Here is a 15992-nt window from a genome sequence, read left to right as displayed (position 1 = left end):
GTATTTCCAAAGCATTAAATCGTTTGAATTCGTCACTAGCAAAATCTGTTAAAAGTTATATAGTAACTTTGTCTTTGCTATCTGCTTCTCAAGCGCTGTATGCTTACTATTTTTTAAATTTTTTCAGTTAAGAGCTAAAATTAATTGAATGTTCCAATTACAATGTATAAACACACAACCCGGTTTGTCTTAGTGAAAGGTCAATCAACTGAACTCGATTGCTTTCTAAATCACTCGATTGTTTCACTCACACAAATAATTGGGTTGCGATACTTATAAAACAACCTCCTAATTGATGCACTAAAGAGTGATTTCATTCATGAGTTTATTTTATCAGTTAAAAATAATTTAATAAAATCATTATAAATTTGTTTTATGATGAATCTCTTTTCTTCACTATAGTAAAGAATACATTCATTACTATTGATTAAATATAGTTTACATTAAATAGCTCAATATCACTACTTTTTGACAATTTTAATTTAAGTTAATTTTAAAAAAATTAATTAAATTACTACTAATAGAACATCTTAAGCTGTAAAGCATAAAATGATTTTACTGAAATGTGAATACATAACTGCAACTGAGTTACGTGCATATGTGTTACTTAATTGACAGTAATTTACATTAAGTACTTAAAACGCATTGTTTATTAGTGATTCATCCATAAATCATACAGTTAACAAGCAGACTATTTATGAGGTAAGTAAATAAGGATTCAAAGTTTTTTTTTTACTGAGTAATGCAGTAACTGAATAACGTGAGGTAAATAAGTAATATATAAATTATTTCCAATTCGATGAAGACTGAAACATAATAAGTTAACTGAGTGAAAAATAATAATGAGTGAAAAACTGTATATCAAATGATAAAATGAAAAACTAGTACCAGCAAGTGAATCACTCATGCATGAAAAAATCAAGCAATCGATTGTTCGGAACATGAGAGCAAATCACTTGATTCAATTTGATTGTTCCCATTTGTAGTTTTAAAAGCAACAGAGGAAGTTTTCCTAAGAAAGAAATTTGTCAGTCCTCCCCAGTTTTGGTAGAGGTTGAAGTGGAAGAATTGAAAAGGGTAAACAATTATGTTTTCTGGGATCATATATTTTCTTCCCTTGACATATTTTAAATAATTTGTCAGACAAAAAAATTAAACACAAGATCAGCACCACCTAACCATATACAGACCCACAAGTTGCGATTTTCAGTATCGTTATAATAGTGATAAAACTATTATTTATGTGTTTGACAGTTGATTTTACTCGTAATTGTATAAAACTAGTTAATGAAACAGAAAGTTGTACTTATTCTGCCCTCTAAAATTCCACTTAATTTTATTACAGTTTTGTCATAGAAAAAACGGAAAATATTTTTAAACGAGGTAACTTAGTTGCGATCTATTTTTTTTAGGACAGATATATTAAAAAAATATCTATGAAGAAATAGACAATTGTTATGTAAATTTATGAATAAGTCTCTTTGTAATAGGATCCATGCCAATCTTTTACGATTGGAAGTGATAAAAATAGTTCTGAATCTATATTTTGGCTGAAAACACTGTGATAACTAATCAGAACTTGAGAAGTAACTAATTTTGTTCTCTTTGGACCAGAAGCTTATAAATTGAACTTAGTCCTATAAGAACCTAAGCACTGCTTCCAGAGTGACAGGATATTCAGGATAGATAAGGTTAGGGAGTAGGGGCCGCCTCCTATCGAGATCCATGAGGAAGAATCAGGGCCCTAATCTCAAAGCCATGTCCCCCCGGAAGAAGGGGAGGCCAGCTCTGAACCAGCCTCTCCAGTCAAAGCAGGCAGGGGGTGGCACACCCTTGTTGAGGCCAGCAAGAACCTCTGAGGTTAGGGAACAAACCCCATCAACTCCAACAGTCATCTCCTGCAGTAGACTAGACCTATCTAATTGCCCTTGCACCCCAGAATCTCGACATTTGCGGTTCCGCTCCTGGACATCCATAAGGTTGCACAGATTTAAGTGACACATCACTTTTTCCTGTACCCAATGTGGGATCAACTGGAAGGTATAAACCAGCCAGAAGTGATCCCTTCTGGGTCCCTTAAGTTAACCTTAACTTGATAAGACAGAAGACAGTAGTCAGTCTTAGTCTTTCATTCATTTAAAAGTAGAAAACTTCAACTATAATATATTGTGTTAACATTTAAATCTCCATTGTAAAATAAACGGTACTAAATTAATTATAAAACAATTAATGTCTTCTTAAATTTGTGTTGAAAAATTCGTGTATGACCATTATAGCTGTAATATACGATCAATTCTTACATACAATTCACACATTATATAATAATTTGTATGCATTTCATAGTATTTATAGTAAGCTATATATAATCAAAATAAATAATATGAAATGTTATAGGTGGGTAAACAATTAATTCTCAATATTTCATAAGTTAAATGTTTAATTTTTACAAGATTTTACAACACGCAAACACACTTTAACTGTAACTAAACATAACGAGTACTAATTATGAAAAGAAAAATCAAATTTACCGCTGAGCGTTAAAAGGGTTAAGGCAACAACAAAAGGCGATTCAGTTTCCACACTGGTGCCACTCTCACCAGTTTATTGTGTCTTTGATAATGAGAAAGTTAATTATGATCCGTTTCCTAAAGCTCGTCATCAATTTTATTTAAGATGAAGCCCTAACGAGACAGCTCATCCCCTCTCTATCTCTCTCTTCATAAGCCTTCTCAGACTTGATTAGTGTCAAGAGTTGAGAAAACTCCATTAATACAGGAGTATTTTCGCCTTAAACTCCGGTTAAATAGTTTTCTCGTAAGAATTTTCTCCTGATTATAAAGTAAATATGAGGGAGAAAATTAGAAACTAAACCTAATTTTGTTGGCAAGTAATTTTCTTTCTTGAAATAAAATTTCACAGAAGGTTCAAAGCACATCCTTCTCTTACAACTTCCTGTTTCTGGAAAGAAAATTATTTTTCTGTTTTTTATACACTTAACATATTTACATAATGTTATTAAAGTAAGTATTGATCCATTTTCTTTTCGATGCTTTAGCTGTCAACATCCAGCTCGTTAATCGGCAAGATCTTTGTTAATCGTGTCTCTACCACCAGACAAATGTAGTGAAACAGTATTAATACTGCATCAAAACCAATTTGTATGTGGCTATTGTTACAATCGTCCTCACTGAAAATTTATGCATAACTTCAATAAAGTGGTGTTAATTTAAAATCTATTTAAACTTAAACTCCTTTATATATTGACATAAAAAAGGTATTCTGTAATACTTCTGAGATTTCTTTTTGACCATTTTTGTAACATTTTTCAAGCTATTGATTGCATGTAAATTCCACAAAACATTATCCATCATCTATAACTGTGGAAATAAATGCTGAAACAAGTACAAAGTTGGTAAATACTTGTATCTTATAAATATCTTTGGCTATAAATACGATTGTCCAGCTTAGTACACCATTTCGTTCCAATAATGCAGCCTTTAAAATTAAGAAAATTCACAACTACGTTATTCATGGACCTAGACAGAATTTTAAAAAATGTTTTGGAATGCAAATAACACTTCTTAAACTTTTGTGATAAACAATTTGTTTCAACTTAAAATGGTTTTTGTAATATTAAGTACGTTTCCGTGTGAAATCTATATATAGAGGGGATTATCAACATTAATCTCTATAAAATTTTAAGTAACAGTTTGTTATTTTTGAAATACTTTTATTTATTGTATGCATACAGATTTCTTGATTAGGATCCTGGACTCAAACAACTAAGATATGTACATTCCACACCAGCCACACAACCTGACAAATAACAATTTTATAAATAATTTGAAAACCTGAAATACAGAGTGTAACAAAAAGGCAGTTTGCACTAACTTAACGTGTTTGTAAGGTCAGTGTGCAATTAGTAGTGTTACGGAAAACATGTTTTCTTCTCAAGAAATGAAGGACATGTACCTGATGTATAGCCTTCAAAACTTATGTTTAGATTTATAAGGTTCAATAATCAGTTCCAGTGTTGCATTTTAATTGCAGTAACAACTGATTTAAATAGCAGCTGTTCAAATACTGTCAAATTATGGGCCATTTAGTTTGCATGTGTAATACGAAACCTTCCATAAAATATTTATTTCTAAACCACCTTTTACAAATGAGGCATCCTCATTTATGATTTTTAGGATAAAGGAAAATTTATTTACAAACTCTTTTGTATATTATGAAATTTTGATAAAAAACAGTGGGTTGTTTGTTAATTTAGAAAAACAAAAATTAAATGGCTGCCATTTTGAAAATATTAATACTGATATAAAACCTTCCGACATGGACCCGTTTACCAATTTTTATAACAATCGTACAGATAAAAACAAAATGGCGTATAGCTGCTAAACAAAGTGGAAATTGGACAAAAGTTATTCTTAAATTTTAACTTATAATCGCACATGAAATTTTGATCATTATTTCATGCATACAACAATTACTAATAAATTAACAATTTCCTCAATTAATAATCTATTTTGAATTTTATATATTTCAAAAATATTTTTTCATATTTCAGTTACTATCAACAAGTAAGTTTAATTCAAATTGATTTTGGGTGAATGAGCCACATAGTAATAAATATTCATTAAATTCTCATAAAAGACTGAATTTGTAAACAGTAATATTTCACCTGGGCCAAGAAGACTGATTTGGTGAATTTCTACCACTTAAAAACTGTTGAATGATGCATTAAAATAAATAATGAATGAGAGAGTTTGGGATGAAAAACATGTTTTTTTTACTTCCATACAATCAGAGCTCTCAGTGTTTACCTTTTTGTTTGCTGAAGTCTCAGAGGTGCTTTCAGAATATTATTCTTTCAAATTTATCTCTTATTACTTCCTTCTTCCAGTAAAATAATTGTTTCAGTATTTACATCTAAAAGTTTAATGTTAAACCAACATTTTCAAATTATAGAATATTTTTATTCTTTTAAAAAACCTTTATTTGAATTCAATTACTCTACATTTAACACGCTAGAATATTAGCTGTTTTTTACATAGTACCTTAATCACAAAAACGAATGTAAAAACCACAGATATTAACATGGAAAATATTTTGCATTATATATTTATATTTCAAATTTTTTTTTATATTTAACTTTATGTATCCGTGTTACTAAAATACAACGATCCATTATTTCATTATTTATCTATTCATCTTTTCAGTGTTCAGGTGTTTTATTCTGATGCATTTTTAAATGCTTGGTTATTGATATATTACAACCACTATTATAATTTTAAAATAAATAAATTCTTCATCTTTGAGTGGCATAAACATATGAAAGATGACAATGAAGATATTGAAGATGACGGACGCTCTGAACACCACAGCACATCAACAACCAACGAAAACATGAAAAAAGTGGAAGAAATGGTTTTGAATAATCGTTGTATGAAGATCAGAAAAGTCGCTCATGCGATTTTTATAATTTCACGCAATTAAATTTTGTTTAATGTTTTGGATGCAAAACACGTGGCAGCAAAAATTTATTCCAAAATTGAATTTTTAACAAAAACATTGTCAGTGGAAGTTGCTCAGGAGTCACTAAATGAAGTCAATGAAAATGCAGAATTACTGAAACATGTTATAAACAGGTGACAAAACATGGGTTTATAGAAATAACATCAAAACTAAGGCTCAATCATCTCAATGAAGACATTCTGGATCACCAAGACCAAAAAAGGCTCAATAAGTGCTGTCAAACATGGAGGTTAAGCTCACTGTTTTCTTCGGTTTTAATGGCATGGTGCATCATGATTTTTTGCCACAAAGTCATACGATCAATGATGAATACTACCTGAAAGTTCAACACTGTTTGCATGAAGCAATCCGAAAAAAAAAAAATACCAAGATTTTTGGCCAAACAATTCATGACACAAAAACCTTTGGCAAAATGCACCACATATTGCTTGTTTGTGAATTTTTGGCCAAAATCAGTACTGTAACGATGCCCCAGTCTCCATATTTTCCAGACATGGCTCTGTGCGACTTATTTCCTAAATGAAAGAGAACTTTAAAAGTTCGTTGTTTTATAAGCATAGATGGCATTAAAAGTGCATCGTTGAAAGACCTAAAGGCTAATCCCAAAGATCAAGTTTCGAGAAGTGCTTAGCAGATTGGAAGAAGCGCTGGCACAAGTGCATGATATCTAATGGGGACTATTTAAAGGTGACAGACAACATTAATGTAGACGAATAAATACATTTTTTTCCATAAAATGAAAAATCTCATTACCTTTTGACCATAGCTTATACATGAGGATAGAATCCATCTGTCACTCAGTTAATTCCAACAATTCCCTAGCTGCAATAGCTAAGTATTATTATTTTAAGTCTAAAAACATAGCATCTTAAAACAATATTTCAACATTGCGTTACTTAAGTTGGAAAAAGTTGGTACAGGCTAATAAATTAATATCTTTTAAGTTCTACATTAGAATAACTTTTGCCAATCAACTTCTTGGTTTGATTGAATATTTATTATTCTACTTTGCAGGCAAAATATTTAGAGGACTAAAATTCTAACAAAATAGTCCTGTGTTTCAGCCGGAAGAAGTAGGTAGATTTTGTAACACTACAAATATTAATAATTTATTTCTTATGTCATTTACATGTGACATTTAGGAGGTACAAAAAAGTGCTTGTTATAAAAAGTTTTGTAAATTTGGGGGGTGGGGGGGGGGGGGGGTGGGGGGGGGGGGGGGTGGGGGGGGGGGGGGGTGGGGGGGGGGGGGGGTGGGGGGGGGGGGGGGTGGGGGGGGGGGGAAATTTGGGATGAAATCAGTCGGTGAAGACATCTGAATCTCTAGGAAAGTGATGATAAAATAAAGCCTGGGGTGAGAACATTTCTAGATCGTGGCAAACAACGGAAAGTCAACATTGGTATCAGATAAAACAGTGTGGGTTAAAAGTATAAATACGCTCTGTTTAGTCCTTGATGGATAAATATTGAGAGATGGAACTCGTGACACCTTTCTAGAAAATAGAAGTGAACTTTTTAGTCACTGTTACAACTTTGCCTACTTCCCCAAAACGGGTTTTTTTTGGGGGGGGGAGTGGCGGCTCAAATTTTTTTAAAATAACTGGGTTCTTAAGACTTACAAACTTTGAAATTGTGGGGAAATGCGCAAAGTTTTAACAGTGACGAAAAATTCACTTCTACTTCCTAGAAAGGTATCCGGAGTTCCATTGTTCCATATCTATTGATCACAAACTAAACCGAGTGTATCCATACTTTTAACTCACACTGTGTAATTCACCTCGAACCAGAAGTGCTCATACACGTGCAAAACCTACGAATTCTTAGTGAAGCTGAGGGTAACTGCTAGTATAAATAAAATAAGTACAGGTGCTTAAAACACGTTTGACAGCAACGATGCTTTATTTATATACTTTAGTCTAAAAACTGTTAAATAATGTTCACTGGTAAGCATATGACGTAAGGACGGCTATTTATGTATTTTTGTTTTAAAATGTGTAAGAAAAATCAGGAACGTTGGTTAAATAAACCTCCTTGTCAACTTGTATAAACCTGATCAGTGTCATATCCATCGTGAGTGCTGATCCCCCAATGGGTTCTCGTCCCTAAAAATATTAAATTTTGTGTCAGAGGCTCATTGCGTTCGATTCTTTCCTCAAATTATAGTCATGGAGGAATGGGTCATTGACTGCTATTGCTTGTCCCCGTTGTTTTTTCTTTCAGCTACTGGAAATATTTCATGCCTCAATGTCAAAAGGAACCCAATAATGGGTATGTTACGTGCGATATGATCTATAACAAAAGAGATTATAGTCATTTCTAATGTTGCAGTAAACACCCCCCTCTAAAAACAAGACATTTCTCGTTTCAGTGGAAACTCTAGAATATACAATTCTGACAGTTACAGATTGAATTACACAGCAACGCAAGAGACTCAAAATGCAATTTCTTTAAGGAATGAAAAAGTATCGAAAGAGCAGCAAGTTTTCTTTCCCATTGATGAGGGTTTTGATACTGATTAGGTTTATAAAATTGATATTCTAAGGCTGAAAAAAAACTAAATAAGGACAGCGAAAAGATATCAAAGAGCAAGTACGAACTGTACTGTATCAGGTTTTACGAATATTTATACTTTCCAAGGATGAACTCGAAAGATTACAAAAAATAGGACAGTGATCTGGGTGGACTATAAAAAATATGCAGTTGCATCTTTTTAGGATTTCGCATAATCAAAAACAACATAGATATTATTTTTGGGGTTTTCGTGAATCCTGTCAAGCAAAACCCCTATCGTAATATCCCTTCATGCCTCAGAAGTCCTGTTCCCATGGCAACTACCAAGCTCCTGACTTTAGGATTCCTCCTCCTAGCTAAGATAGTTAAAGAGGTAATGAAATCTTTTAGCTGTGACATAAAAATCATGGAATACTGAAACGGAAATTCGAATATAAATATCTTCTAATGGTCATGATTTAGCTCAGAAGAGCTATTCAATGCTGTGCAATTATGCCACTATATAAATGCATACTCCATTCATTGCTCTACATTAAATACTGGTATTTACTCTATGTATTTGCAAAGTCGTTCAAAATCAACAAAATATTTTTATTTAGCAAAAAATGAGTTATAAGAAACTTTCAAACTATTACATGTGGGATATCTGCTCCATCTGTTCAATTTTTCACCGGTTATACCAGTCAAAAACATACAGTACAAAAGCTCTTTACTGTTAAGATAACATTGCAGATAAAATTATAATGCTTAAGCTTTGTATGACAGCAATAAATTAATACCACAACTTGAGTTAATATACACAATTTAGCAATGGTAGGAAGGGTTAAATTGAAATTTGAATTTAGCTCCAGTCCTCCTTCCTTTAATTGCAGCCAATTGTGTAATTGATGAGACAATGAGATTACCACTTCACCTATTTATAGGTGTCTCTGATGTTGAAACGGTGTAAATGTTTCGTTTTGAGCTTCTTCGTCGTCGGCTTTCTTTGGATCTCTTCAGACGAACATGACTCCAGATTCCACGAGTCAAGTCTGAGGGAGCGTCAGCTACCAGACGCTACAATAAAAGGAAAGTGAAACTGGAGCTAAACCAAAAATTCAATTGTGTTAATAATTACTAAAAAGTCATAATCTTCAGATTATACCTTGTTTGCTTACGCTGTTTATACTATTCTTTTCTTTTTGACGTGACAACGTCTTAAATTAGGTTGCGGCTCGGAGTCACTCATGAAAAAGTGTAACGCCCGGTAACGTTACGATGCCCGTCCAGTGGGTCCGCCGCACGGGATCCGCACGGGATAAAGCAGATAACTGTGGGTCCGCCGCACGGGATAAAGCAGATAACTATGTTTATTCGTGAAAATGTGGAGTGCTTAGATTCGTCATTTACAACAACTACAACAATAAAGGTAAATAATTGTACACTGATATTTCATTATCGTAAACTATGTTTTGATTGATTAATTGTTAGATTGACACAAAAGTTGAGAAACTGAGTTTATAGGTTATGTCATTACTATTGACAAATGTTGATAGTGTTAAGTAAATTATTAGTTTAAATCACTCTGCAATCAATCGTAATTCAGTCGATTGAGAAGAAACAGCGCGTATTGCTAGTCAAACATTTAAAATAACAAATTATAACCTCTAACCTGTCATAACAGTGCGACCAAACAAACGAACTAAACCGACCAATCACCGAGAAAAAAGACGTTGTCACGTAAAATCTTCGCCCGTAAAACCATGGTTACCTATAAAACGAATAAAATCAAAGACACTTTGACAGAGAGAAATCAAGACGTTCGAGACTCCCAATGCTCCGATGTTTACAGTCTGTAAGGTAGATGTACGATGTAGAGGTGAATTTCACTTTAAATTTTAACCCTTTAGTTCAACTCGTTTCGGCATGTAAATTGCGTACAAGGAGGAATCGGACTAAGTCATCGAGCATCAGGAAACTCCGCAGTGGACTCTCGAGGCGGTCTAACTATGATTTCTTTATTTCAAACTTATGCAAAACTTTGCCATGAACATACTGCAATCATGTAATGTTCGCGTAGCTGATTTATCTTATTTAAAATAATCCAATCCATATTTGTTGCACTGTACGGTAGAAGTACGCCATTCTTCATGTCGTATCAGACAGATGACTATTTCATTCTCCACATGTCTTGTGGACAATCACATAGAAAATATAATTCTTCATACCGCAGCAGAGAAAATGAAATTGTGTTAAACTACCGGGGTTCGATGACGCTCAGCCAAATTCCTTGACTATATATACCATCGTAGAAATCATTCTCGTCTATGATGCGTTTTCATACGAATCTAGACGTTTTCAAATGAAATCATAACATTTTTGTTTATTAAAAAGTTGGATTAAATAATTTAAATAATAAAAGTCTCCATTTTGCTCTATGCGAAAAAAGTCAACAAAAGACTATGTTGAAAGTGTTGGGTTAGGATAACATGTTAAATGTTAAAATGCATTATAATTATATCAAGTTCGCATACAAGTTTATTTATTCAGTTATTGTCTCTTTGTTATCATAGGTAGCCTTAATACCAATGTAAAAAAGCTCTATAATGGTCAGCAAATTCCCATAGCGTCATTGTAACTAAGTGTTGTTTATATAGAAATGCAGCTTCATGCAAATTTTTAAGTCTTTATGTCAATTCGTTATTGATATATCGTGTGGACGGATAAACAGAAATGCAATTTATCCGATCGTCGAGTGAGATAGGCTTCGACAACGCTCTGCCAATAATAACAGAACCGAATAAGCATCACTATACCTATAGTGGATAGTTTTGTCAATTCACTTTCCTAAGTAGAAATACTTTTATATCTGTTGAAAACTTGTAAAATAATTCTTTTATAGATGTAACAATAATGTAGGCTAATAATTTTTGAAAACTCCAGATTTCTTCACATCATATTACAATTTACATTTAATGATAGTTTAATTAATGTCCGCTATAAGTAAAAAAGTCCAGGATCAAAGACAAGAACTCTTTATACATAAAGTAATCTCTCTGATTTAAAACTGCAATATAAATAATTCTTCAATATATTATCATTTAAAAACGCACAACCCTGCCATTGTATTCTCCAATATACTCCCCAGATGTAAACTTAAAGACAGGATGTATAATGTTATTACACTGAGATGCTTTCTTGAATCAAGGTACAGATGTAGAACTGAAGTACTAAATTAATAAGATTGCATCGCCACAACTCATTACGTCCAATAAATAATTATAAATGTCATCTCTTGAATTGAAGTACCATAAAAAATCGCCATTACTTGTGAACGACGGTTAACCGCGCCTGACTTTACGACATGTTGAAGGTATGACAACAGCTAATTATTCTCATCCGTGATATAGAGTGACGGAGCAGAACGATTCCATCGCACCTGTCATCCATCGATGGTCTAGAAGTGTTCACAGGGAAGTATCGATTAGTTAAAAACTCGATACTTAACTATGAAAAATCTCGATTCCACTGGTTCATAAATAATAATAATAATAATAACGTTGTCTTTATTTTCATCGTTTCTCAGTTACATACAGAACAAACTATCGTCACATACAACATATACATGAAAATGAAATACAAATAATAAAGAAAATTTATACATTAAGCAAATTCTGCCTCATCTTATTCTTAAATGTAGCTATTGAACATTGTTTCACGTTTGGTGGGTGGTCGTTGTACAATTTCGGGCCGAAATAAGAGAAGCTCCTTCTTCCCAACTCCAGCCTAACTTTGGGAAAGTGAAGAAGATTCCCATGGCGGGTTTCTGCGCTGAGAGACCTCATCCCGAAATGAGAGCTTCTCACTAAGGTACTGAGGCTCCTGATTAACAAGAGCCTTGTGGACCATGCAGCACGTCATGACCCTGCAGACGGTCTCTACTGACATCATCCCAGCGGCATCTCTGTAAGGAGAGACATGCTCAAATCGTTTCAAATTAAAAATGAAACGGATTGCAGAGTTTTGCAACTTTTGAATGGCGATGCATGTCTTCTCCAGAAATGCTATTCCCCGTAGGCTGGGGAAACAGTAGGCAAAACGGACAGGACTAGTGACTGCATGTACGTAGTTTCGCAGACTCAGGCAGAAGATAAACCCATCGTCACACCTGTCATCAATCGATGGTCTAGAAGTGTTCACAGGAAGGTATCGATTAGTTAAAAAACTCGATACTTAACTATGAAAAAATATCGATTCCACTGGTTCATAAGCCCATCACACCTGTCATCCATCGATGGTCTAGAAGTGTTCACAGGAAGTATCGATTAGTTAAAAACTCGATACTTAACTATGAAAAATATCGATTCCACTGGTTCATAAGCCGAATGTTAACAAAGTGTGTTTGCTTGTGCTGGTGCGAGTGCTTGATTGATATATTAGAATCAAATGTTCTTACTGTTATGATTCAATTCGGAACAATACGCAAATTGTTTATAAGAGATTGCAGTTTAGATATCCCACACAAAAAAGGTAGTCAAATAGTACAAAAACTGTATAGTGTTTATTTTCTCTTGATGCAAAGCCCACCATAGGTAAACCTCTTGCAAAAAGATACTCGGCGATTTGAGTTCACGCAGGGTGGGGTAAATACCCCTTCCAATATCCCCACCTCCACCACTGCTCGGCACTCGCCCTCTTGCTCTGTCCCCTGACCTGGCCACTGCCGCTTAGTGGCTAACCTCACACTAAAACATCCATGGCTACATTAGTCTGTTCAATTAATATTTTATGCTTGTATAGGCATACACACAAAAATAAAATATACATATAAAATAGGTAAGTAGCTGCAGTGTAAACAAAACGGCGCGAGCAAGACACGATCCACACAGCTAATAAAACAGAGACGAGGAGATGCTTGTCCCACTCCCCACCACTGGAGGAGGGCCCCTCCTGCGCGTGGCTGCTCAGATATTTGCTTCTGCGCAGGTTTCTTTGCGAGCAATTGGTTTATAGGTGCTCCGTCCGCTCATCCTCGTTTTCACAATGAACCTTGTAAAACTCTTCGTCTTTTTCTCTCGATGACCGACAAACGAAACTTGAACGCTACTCCTCACACTTAGTTTAATGAACCGCACTTCTAATTTTCGGGAAGAACCACTACGTATAAATCAAGCCTACACGCCTAACTTAGTGGTACGAATATTGTTAACGAACACATTTTTTTAATTTCTTTTCTTTACAAAAAATGCGTGCAATTGATTGTATTATTACACAGGAGATAAGTCCATCACACGGACAAGGTGTGATGTGGTTCAGGTGATTATGACAGTTAGTTCTATGGTCCGACGCTACGCCACGCTATATTACTATAATTGTCACCATTAAAATATATAGTACTGCCTGAGCTACCTGAGCTTCTCACTCGAGGAAAGTCCTAGAGTTCGCTTACTAGAGTATGCTTCAATTCCTGGTATTAGATGAGTTATTCCTTATGTAACTATTACAATCAAAGATTACACTATTAATATAAATGTATCGTAAACATTAAAAATATTGGAAAGAAGAAGACGTACGTACTCAAGGTAACGTACCATAAAAAAAAGAAAAAATGAATTATTTTACCAGGCGAAGTTAGGGCTAAGAAGCCCTCTCTAACATTTAACCTGAGGACCAACGGCTTAAAGGTGAGTTCCGAACCACCACCAATGGCCGGGCAGGCAGGCTGCTTGCAAGGACAGGATCGCTCAGCGGTTACCCATCCAAGCAGCAGCCACGCTCGACGTTGCTTGATTCGGTTATCTTACTTTAACCGTTGTACCCGCTACACTGCACCATTGGTAGATGTTATAATAACGTTGTTATTCTGCATTAGTTGACTATCAAATAATAACAATGTTTTGAGCATGAAACGATTTAATTTTAAAATTTATATTTGTTGTCTCAGTTACAATACGATATCAAGAATGTATCCAATGTAATACAATTTTTATGGATTTCCAGAAACGTGCCCAGTCGGTGACGACAAATTCAGTGTAGACTATGTGTACTGATAGTACAATCGTAATAAGTGACTAAATATGTAAGGTTTTAAAGTTACACTAATATTTCATTTTTATACATTGTCTCAAATAAAAAATCACCTATTATTTCAAAACCCCGTTCAGACCCAACATTTCGACAGTACGATGCAGGTCAACATCGTACACAGTAATCGATAAAGTACTGAATAGTCAGTCTCATATTTCCCGAGGATGTGAGCGAACCACTTAGGCGGGTTTATTTACCAACAACAGCCCCGGGGAGGTACAGCTGACTGAGACTGGGACCTCGATCAGCTGATTATGCTAAGCGTGTCAATTAGCCGCCATCTTGGCAGCAGGTGTCGGGAATCAATTAGGGATCGGGCGGGGGCAGTCGGAGATGGTATCGGCACTATATGATCAGCCGCGGTCAGAGTCACCGGTCGCTGTGTCTGTCCGTCCGCCGCTCCGTAGTCACCGGTTTCGTTTTGAGGATAACTTTACCGGTTATCGACCGGACTGTTCGCCACGGACCTCCATTTAGTAATAAACGAACTATAAATATAATTATTATCTACCCTTATCTATCCTGTTATCGCTAGCGACTTATCATCTAGCCTTTACTGATAAGGAAACAGGATTTTTCCGGACATTTTCCATCGTTCACTGATACTAATAATCAGTAACACTACGTTTCGATATCTGCAATCTGATCTCTTCTTCAGGTAATAACTAACCTAAAACGTAATTACAAACTAGATTAAAATAAACAAATCATATCAGAACGTTGTGACACGCTTATGTCAGGATTTTGAGTAAAATCCTTTTGCTATTGGCCTCTGGTCAGTCGTAGGTGGTTGGTTGACGAATGCAGACCTATTGTGACCTGCATTCTATAGTTCAGTTTTGTGTTTAGATTTTATTAAGTGCATGTTTTAGAGTTAGTGAAGTTGCCACACAACGAATTTCCCTTGGTCATATTACCTCGCAATCTCCTCAGCTCTCTGTTTTTGCTGACGACAATTTCAAGGAAATTAAATTAATGAACAACAAAGAGTCGTCGTCATGGGACATTAGTCTGGAGAAGAAATTCTCCAAACAGACACAGGGATTCACGCTGCTTTTATGGGGTAAATAGCACTGCTGGACCAATCAGATTTCAGAACATCTGAAGCCTGGACGTTTTTCGGGCTTTAACGAAAAGCCATCAAATTCTGGAAGTTTTCTTGAAGATGACAATAAAATGATCTTAAATAGGACATGTCAATTATTATAAACTATAACCTAACCATGACATACTTCATTACCTCCCAAGGTACATTTACCCCAGAGGAAATGTTTCACGGCCCCCCACAACCGGTCTGTCTGTCCAGACCCAGAAACACCTAAAACATGAAATACTGCCCGAGCGGACACCGGAGCTAAATGATACTTTATCCCTTCCAGTGTCAATTTAAAGAATAACTATGCATAGCCGCGGTCGGTAGCTGGCTAGGCGTGTCCCGTCGATTTATGCGTATTATTAAAAACAAACCGAGTTTATGGCTTCATTTGCAGCGGTATTTATGGCCGCGGTGGCCGGGCAGCGAGCTGTGCTGCGGTCTCGGACGATTCAATCCCCGTGCAGGCCGTAAACCGATCTCCGTGATTTACGTGCCTTGATTGGTAGGTGGGGTGGCCGGCGGTCGGTGCCGGGGTTGCTGTCATTGGGACATACTCGGTCTTGAGTACCGGATTGTGATATCGATGGTCGTAAACCTCTCACATGGCTGTGGCCGAGTGCGATTTTTGATGACGAAAGAAATTGGAAAGGAAGAGAGAGAATTCACAAGTATTAACAATATTCAAATTGTTTGGTACTAAGTAAAAAAAATTGTTATTTGAAAATAGTGATCACAGTTTTGTCTTCGTTTGAAGTTTATTTTTGACGATGGAAGGATTGTG

This window comes from Homalodisca vitripennis, chromosome 3 (genome assembly GCF_021130785.1).
Source record: "Homalodisca vitripennis isolate AUS2020 chromosome 3, UT_GWSS_2.1, whole genome shotgun sequence".
Lineage (NCBI taxonomy): Eukaryota > Metazoa > Arthropoda > Insecta > Hemiptera > Cicadellidae > Homalodisca > Homalodisca vitripennis.
This window is presented reverse-complemented; position numbering follows the sequence as displayed.